The sequence below is a fragment of the Microtus oregoni genome, unplaced genomic scaffold (assembly GCF_018167655.1).
Source record: "Microtus oregoni isolate MIOR12 unplaced genomic scaffold, Mior012 000023F_ref0000262, whole genome shotgun sequence".
NCBI classification, from domain to species: Eukaryota; Metazoa; Chordata; class Mammalia; order Rodentia; family Cricetidae; genus Microtus; species Microtus oregoni.
Genome location: NW_024543082.1, coordinates 9,631,906 through 9,639,423, shown reverse-complemented (window position 1 = coordinate 9,639,423; position 7,518 = coordinate 9,631,906). Strand labels below are relative to the sequence as shown.

The window sequence follows — 7,518 nt, the reverse complement described above, 5'->3', positions numbered from 1 at the left end:
AGTAAATCATGAAATTTATAGAAAGATGGGGATGGACATTATTAGGCTTGTTATTTTTAGGATAGTTACTCTAAAGCCTGCTGTACACTGAGAAACCTAGGTGCAAACCAAGATATGTTACTAAAGAGATTTTTGTCTAGACAAGAAAAGAGAGAAATTACCTTGCTTCAACAGACAATGTCAATCAGAATTTAATATTTGTTATTCCTAAATTGTGTGTCAATCAATGTTAGAGATCTGAATATCTAAAAATATACATATTTTAATATTATATCATAATTGCACAGAAAATGGCCTAAGACCTAATGAGGACTGAAAATATCAATAAATCAATGGAGCATAGGCCAATAATCTACATGAGTATAGGTGCAGAAATACTTTTAAAAAAATACTAATCAATCAAATTCAACAACACATTAAAGGTATTATTTACCATTCATAAGTGATACTAATTCTATTATGTAAAGATGATTTAACATGTTAATAAAAACAAAAGGTTGTATTGACTATTGTTTTCTAAAAAAACAATAGAAGTTGTAGAGTTTTTCAGACTGGTTTACAGGATTCAAGCAGGTTAGTTCAACACTGACTGTCTTACATTGGAGAGACAGAGAATCCAATTGTTTAATTCATGAGGCTGTATGTCACAATAGGCATAATATGGTGGTAGAAGCCTTGAGGATTCTTGCAGAGATGTATACCTTGAAAGTGAGAACAAAGTGGCAAAAAGCAACATTTCCCTTATTTATGTTTTTCATTAGGGTGGCAACCATAAGGTGCCACAACACTTAGGGTGGGTCTTTCTGATCATCAAGAAAATTCCCCATGAAAGTGTCTAGTACCTTATATTTAGTTGATTCCAGATATAGTCATTTTGATAACCAAGATTAGCCATCAGAATGATGCATACCATGAACAGAATAAAAAGATCTACAGAATCATTTCAATATAGGTAGAAAGGACTGCAGTGGGATAATGCTTTTGAACACTGTAAAGATTTGTCACCCATCCCAGGTGTCCAAGGAGATGTCCCCAGCTTGTTCCTAGAGGAGCTGAGGAGAGGGCGACTGAACTGGCCCTATCCTATAGCCACACTGATGAATATCGTGCAAATCACCATAGAACCTTCATCTGGCGATGGATGGAGATAGAGACAGAGAACCACATTGAGCACTGGACTGAGCTGCCAAGGTACAAATGAGGAGCAGAAGGAGAGAGAACATGAGCAAGGAAGTCAGGACCGTGAGGGGTGTGCCCACCCACTCTGACGATGGGGCTGATCTAATGGGAATTCACCAAAGCCAGCTGGACTGGGACTGATGGAGCATGTGATCAAACTGGACTCTCTGAACATGGCTGACAAGGAGGGCTGACTGAGAAGCCAAGGACAATGGCACTGGGTTTTGATTCTACTGCATGTACTGGCAGACTAGGTTTGTGGGAACCTAGTCTGTTTGGATGCTCACCTTCCTAGACCTGGATGGAGGGGGGGAGGACCTTGGACTTCCCACAGGGCAGGGAATCCTGACAGCTCTTTGGACTGGAGAGGGAGAGGGAGGGAAAGGGGGAATGGGGGAGGGGGAGGGAAATGGGAGAAGAGGAGGAGGTGAAAATACATAATAATAATAATAATAATAATTAAAAAAAAGATTTATCACCCATATTGGTTAAATAAAAAGCTGTTTGGCCAGTAGCCAGGAAGTATAGGTCGGATAAACAGACTAGGAGAATTCTGAGAAGAGTAAAGGAAGGGGCATAGTCAATCAGTAAGGCGCAAAGGAAACAAGATGGGAATGCCTCCCTGAGACAAGGTACCAAGCCACATGGATAAACATTAACAAGTATTATGGGTTAATTTAAGTTGTAAGAGCTGGTTAATAACAAACCTGAGCTAATTGGCCAAACCATTTATAATTAATATAAGCCACTTTGTGTTTATTTATGACTGAATGGCTGTGGAAACCAGTGGGACAGAGACTTCTGTCTGCAGACATTTTGATAAAATTAAATAGTAGCATGATGTAGGGTGTAATGATGAGTGCTTATATTATAGGAAAGAATAAGATAATCTCACAGGAGCTCAGTCAACTAAATGATGTGTGGCATATGTTCTCACTTACTAGGGATATCTATGATATGGGAAGAGCACAATATCAAACTAGTTCAGCATAATCAATGTCAAATTTAACAGTTGTGACTGTTGCTCTGCAGAGAATGGGTAAACTTTTCACCTTGGTCAAGTTTGAGACTATTAATTGATAGATTTTGGTGTCTCTAGATGAACTGAATTAAGCTCCAAGGTTTGTACAGTTCTTTCATATGTAAAAAAGGACTTCTAGAAAGAAGTTGTTCCAGGATTCATGTTTTAGGAGACATGGTCACTTGGGGTTTCTCAGGGAAAATGCTGTCCTACTAAGGATTTTATGAATTTATTAAGAGGTTTCACAATCACAGGAAAAAATGTGTGTCAGTTTTGTGCCTAGCAGCAACATTTTCATCTGTCATAAGTCTATATAGTCTATGTTAATTGTCAGGAAAAGGTGCTTTGCTATTTATCTGGGCCACAGCTACATAATCACCTGTGTTTTAACATAGTTGTAAAATGGTTTCTTTAATATTATATCCCTTGCCGATGTGATTGAGAATAAATAAATGGAATTTGTTTTTGCATGCTTATTTGATCTCTAAAGAAAATCATTTGGGTCCCACTATTGTGTCAGCACTAAATCACAAAGGAAAGTTGTCTATGTGTCTTGATGGAGGCAGTGAGAAGGGAGACAAAGTGAGTGAGCTTCAAGGTCATTGCTGTTCAGATATACTGTTGTCTTCACTAATGAAAGTAAATGCTGAAATGGGCTGAGCAAAGAAGCACTACAGAGAGCCAGTGACTTGTACTGAAATTAATAACAGGATGCTATTTGTGATTGATAGTACTGGGAAATAAAGGTTAATAATATTGCCAATGGTTCTGTGGACTTTTTTTTTTCTGCCACTGGTAAGATGTGAATGTTTTGAAGGGTGATGTGGGGAAACTGAAGGCTATCAGATAGATGGCCTTCACAAGTGCATCTGACCCTTTCCTGGGCCTCAGGACTCAGAGGATTCAGAGGAAGTTTTGATAAGGTTCACAAAGATCTATCTGAACCTTAGTAGCCATTTCTCCAATTATTTTTCTTATGGCAGTAGAATTTCTGTTCCAAAGACTGTCACATGCAGTTTCAAGCTAAAAATCTAGGACATTCATCAAATATAACAATGAAGCAAAAGTTATATCCAGGAAAATCACAGCTTGATTGTGAATAGCAGGAACTTCTTGTACTCAAGAAAGAAAACTTTTGTTGTACATTTAATATTATAATTTTCCATTTTTAAGGAAAGTTTCTCCTTATTATGATTTCAAAATTTAGTTTTACAGATAACAAAAATAAAATAGTTTCAGTTGAAGATTTAATCATTAAAGAGGTTTATGATAGGGATGCTATCTACATTAGCTGATTTACCAACTTTGAATGTGAGCTATTTCCTCAGTTGAAGGAATTTAGGTAGACTTAATTAGATTGAACAGGATCAGTAATTAATTACATAATTTTAGTTAATTAATTCCCTGTGAGTATCTTATGATAATTTAGTATATTAGGAACCTTTTTGTTTCTCCCTTATAATATTGTCATTTATATGAATTGGGGACATTTTATTTCCCTTAGTTTGTCTCCCAGAGATGGGGAATTTTTTTTTTTTGCTTTTTCATACCATATGCAAGTATCCTTGTCAATGATGATTATTTGAGATGCTAGCAGTGTGCCTGTTTGATGTACTGAGCCACATATTTGGGGATCATGTCTCACTTTTGTAAAAATGCATTTCAATATATTCTGATAGTTTTGTAGTTCAGGTTAGAGAGACTTTTCTCATCCTAAATTTTGCTGTGGAATCAAGCCTCCAAATTTCATATTTAACTCCATGAATAAAACAGTATGAAAAATGCTGCTATATAAACACAACACACAACCTAATTTCCCCAATAACTTTAAAAAACTTTTTCAGTATCTCTAAAAAGTTTCTTCTAGTTTCAGATTTTGTGTGTGTGTGTGCATATCTTGATGATGTTTCAGCCAATTTTTATTTAAAATGTTTCATGTAGATGTGTTAAGAGATGTTGACTATTTTCAAGAACTCTGCTGTATTTGGACTTAGTATACTTTCAGCCTAAGGAAAAAGAGTGTCAGAGTTACATTTTGGGTTAGTCCCAACAATTGCTCCTATCCATAATTCAGCATCTGAGGTAGCTTGTTTTGGAAAAGGAAAACTAGGGGAAGAGTTCAGGAATGCCCTGATTAGAGATTTGGTAGTATAAAAAAAGGTCAAATTGGAAACCCTATGCAATTTGCTGTGGGAACTCCTTTAGTCAATAAATAGCCTTTAAGATAAGTGCTCACTTTGGGTGTGGCCACATGTAATATAAATGCAGACAAAATTAAAAAAAAAAAAGCATAAAAAGCATGCATGGGTCTCTTGACTGCTGGAGTCTGTTCCAGTTCCCAGCTCTTGGAGAGAACTGCTGATCACTGCTTTTCAGTGAGTCTAAGCCTAAATAAATAAACCTTTATTATACTCCATCAGGGTTTGCTGGATCAGGCATGGCATACTGCTTCTCAGGCTCAACTCCAGTAGATGAGACACCAGAGCATTCCCTGGGGCTGTCTTCCAGGGGACCTAAAGTAGCTACTGCTAGAGGACAGCAGGAAAGGGGCCTGGAAAAGGCAATGGGTCCACATCTGTCTTGCCACTTGTACTTTTGTCGCCCACCTCGGACACAGTTCAGAAACTTGCCCTTCCTGAGCACGCCCTCCTGCAGGCACTTGGTGAAGCAGAAAGCCTGACAGGACTTGTGTCTCTACTTGGTGATCTCATACTCATTGGAGGCTGGACAGCTGTACTCGATACGCCCCTGGATGGTCCTTTTGAAGGCAGCTTTGCAGGCCTCGCAGGATGCCACACTGTAGTGGTAGTTGGAGACCACATCCTCACCGACCATGACAGAGGCATTTGGATAGAGAGCTGAGCCCAAGATCCCTACTGCTCTGCTCACCAGACTTTATACCGTCTCCATCCTCATCCTCCTTGTGCCGTGAAAGGCAGCAGGATAGAGCTGGTTCCCAGACCAGGGTCACCGGGACTTCAGTCTCAGTCTCTGAGAAACTCTTTGAACTGCCAGGGATGACTGGCTCTGCCTTGATGTAGAGAGAGGCTCAGTGCCCATCACCTGCCTCCACATGATGCTGGTTACCTGGGGCTCCTACAGGGCTGGCTGGCAGGCATTAGTTACCTAGCTACCTATAATGCTGGGATAAGCAGTGTCCCTCTCCTCAGGCTGCGCTGTCCTGCTGCGCTGTGCAATTGGTCTTGGGAGTTCATGAATTCTCTTTGGCTACTCTAACAAAATACCACAGACAAATTTCTAAACAATAGAAATGCAGTTTTTCAAAGGTCACAAACATATTTTATGTGCCTCCTGAGGATTGCTTCAAATGATACCTTTTGGTATGCTCATATGGCAAAACTGTTGGAAGAAACTGACATTCTATTAAAGATCTTTTATAGGGTCACTAATCACGTTCAAAGAGTCTCACAGTCTAATCACAATTCACAACCCTGAAAGTCTTCACTCATATTCTCACACAGTGTATTATTTTCCAAAATATAAATTATGGAGGGAAAGAGATGTTTGAACCATAATAGGGGGTATACATATCTTCCACTAATGCTTCTTGATTTTGAAGCTGGATTAAAAATAAAAGGAAAATAAAAGACGTTGGCAGAGTTCTTGTTCACTGTATTGTTTGAGTTTGTGCTTTAGCATCCTGTACTGGTTCCTACAGAAATTCTAGATCAGAGTGCCATTTTTGTTTCTGTGTTTTTTATCTGCTAGAAATGTCCTTCTATGCAATCACATATTCACCAAAATTACCTATTGCATTTTGTGGAAAATACTTTTATTGTGCCTTTGTGGAAACTCACTATTCAATTCCATCATACTTTTGAGAGTACCACCCCCCAGTGTTCTATCTCAACACATCTTCTGCCTAAATTTCACAATTTTCTGTGATTGGGTACTTAATTTGTTTTCCTGGTTTGTTTCTAATTTGTTGAGCAGCACTTTCCTCCAATGTTCGCAGGTGCATTTGACCTGATGTTCAGCACTTAATAGAGCAGTCATATGTCCCGTGGATATTTGGTCTCTTATCTTTTAAGTAAAATGAAGCTTGTTAAATATAGCTTGTAAATCAACAGTGTTGATGATAGGTCTGAGTGACTGGGATACAGCAGCTCAGATAATAATCAGAGAAAAAGAGGCTATTAACTTGAGAGTGAGGGAAATGGGAGACATTCCAAAGAGGTAACATGGAAAGGCTGGAGTAAGAAAAAAGGAACTGTGATTCAATTTCAATTAAAATTTTTTAATGAAAATAAATAAAACTAGATGACAATAAGGTTATTTGGGCATGTGGTAGAATGTATTCTGCCTTCTCTATTTTTTCATACATGAATCTCTATAGTACTAGTAGAAACATAGAAGGTAATCCAAATACACTGTTAGTCATTTGCTGTAAGGGTAAGAAACATCTAAAGACCTCTTGAATTACTTTACTCATAGTGATTTATTATTCATGTGATAGCAACCCACATGGTATGACCTGTTTTGTTCTAACACTTTATTTAAAATTTAAATGCTAACAAAGTACTGTAGGGAATCAAAATTCAGTAAGATCTCAGTGTCCCTTTCCAGTGGCTGTGATATACTAGGTTGATTGAGAACTATATAAAATGAGATCTATTCAAAAACCATAAAAGTGTATCAAGTGTCAAATAAGCAGAAAAGATACATTTTTAGTTTAAAGGACTGGAGATGTTTTTTTCAGTTTTTACAATTCGCAGTTCACTATTCTTCAACCACCATTTTTATGTATCTGAGTCAATCACCATTTTTCTTTCTTCCTTTTCGTCCTTTAAGTTCTATTCTCTTCAACATAATAGAATTGCTACTAGGATGTGATATTAAGATTCAACATAAAGGTTTTTATTTATTCTGAAATTGACCATTCTAGGTGCTGTATCTTTTGCAGGCATTTTTGAAAGAATATATATATATAAACTTCTTGGCCCTTGGGACCCAAAATGTCTTCTCTACTGAACAAGAGTGTTCCAGAATGATGGTAAGACCACTTTCTATGTTACTCATATCTACTGAAGCACTTAAAAATTCAGCATTTGTAAATAAACACAGATTTGGAAATAAATACAGATTTGGAAAAGAAAAACACATATGATACATATCTGACTCACTCCGTTGGCTAAGGAAATAGGGGGAAGGACCAAATACCTAGAAATTAGATTTTTTGTTCTATATTAACATTTGCAATGAATGGTTTAGTATTTTCAAAGTGATATAATCTGAAAAATTAATTTAAATATTGTTAATTGCTATTTTATAGGACAATAAAAGAAAAATATGTTGTC

The 7,518-nt window shown here is 37.3% G+C and overlaps 1 pseudogene; it reads right to left on the bottom strand.

Annotated features, from left to right (window-relative positions):
- Positions 1-4,606: 4,606 nt before the first annotated feature.
- On the bottom strand, positions 4,607-5,275 carry LOC121462069 (annotated as a pseudogene).
- Positions 5,276-7,518: the final 2,243 nt, after the last annotated feature.